The sequence below is a fragment of the Physeter macrocephalus genome, chromosome 5 (genome assembly GCF_002837175.3).
Source record: "Physeter macrocephalus isolate SW-GA chromosome 5, ASM283717v5, whole genome shotgun sequence".
NCBI lineage: Eukaryota > Metazoa > Chordata > Mammalia > Artiodactyla > Physeteridae > Physeter > Physeter macrocephalus.
In genome coordinates, this window is record NC_041218.1 from 3033962 (window position 1) to 3035245 (window position 1284).

Genomic DNA, 1284 nt, shown 5'->3' on the forward strand with positions numbered 1-1284 from the left:
CGGGAGGGGCCACAACGGTGAGAGGCCCGCGTACTGCAAAAAAACAAAAAAAAAAAAAAAAACAAAAAAAGACAAAAAAATTGCTTACTTCTCAGGAGCTGCCTTGGTTCCTTTCAGCAGTGACCTGCCCCCGCCAGGGGTGGCGCTGTTCTGACTTCCAGCAGCACAGATGAGCGTTGCCTGATTCTTGAACGTGATCTAAGTAGACTCAATGTGTCCGTAGTACCTTGGCTCCTACCTCTCACTACGTTTGTGGGATTCACCCCGTCGTGTTGCATGTCAGTATTTCACCCGTTTGCACTGCTGTGTGGTAGACCATGGCACAGATGTATCACAATTCATTTATCCATTCTTCTTGTAGGTGTTCATTTATTTCTGTTTGGGGCTCTGGGGGATAGTTCTGCTGTGAAATTCTTTTGTGTGTGTTTTGGTGCATACATGAGGACTTTCCTGTTGGGTATATACCTGGGAGTGAAACTGCTGGGAGAGAGGGTATGTGTGTATGTTCCACCAAACAATTTTCCAACGTAATTGTACCAGTTGACACCCACTGGCAGTGCATGCGTGTTCTAAAGTCTTCACGTTGGTGCTAACGCTTGTTCTGTCTTTTTCATTTTGTCATTTGGCTGGGTGGGAAATGATATCTCATTGTGGTTTTAATTTGCATTTCTTTGATGACCAGCAAAATTGAGCACTTTTTCACATGTATTGGCCATTCACACTCTTTAGTGAAGTTCCTATTTTTCTATTATTTATTGGTTTGTCATTTCCTATTTGATTTATAGGTTGTTAAAAAAATACGTTTTCAGTAGCAATACTTTATGTATTACAAGTATCTCCCTCATCCTATGGCTTGCCTTTTTTCTCTCTTAATAGGGTCTTTTTATAACTAGAAGTTCCTAATTTTAATATAGTTCAATTTATCATCTTTTTTCTTTATGATTAGTACTTTGTGGGTCCTGTTTAAGAAACACCTGCCTATTCCAACAGCATGAAGGTATTATCCTCCTAGGTTTTCTTCTAGAAACCTTATCATTTTATTTTTCATATTTAGATCTACAGTCCACCTAGAATAGATTTTTTTGGAGTGTGGCTTGTATAATGTAGGTGTCAAGATGCATTTTGCTTTGTATTTGGATATCTATTTGCCCAGCATCGTTTATTGAAAAGATCATCCTTTCACCGCTGTGCTGTGGTGCCACCTTTGTCTCCAAGAGGTGACCACATATATGTGGGCCGACGGCAGATGTATGCCGCGACACTTCGTCCATCAAGAGGTGGAGG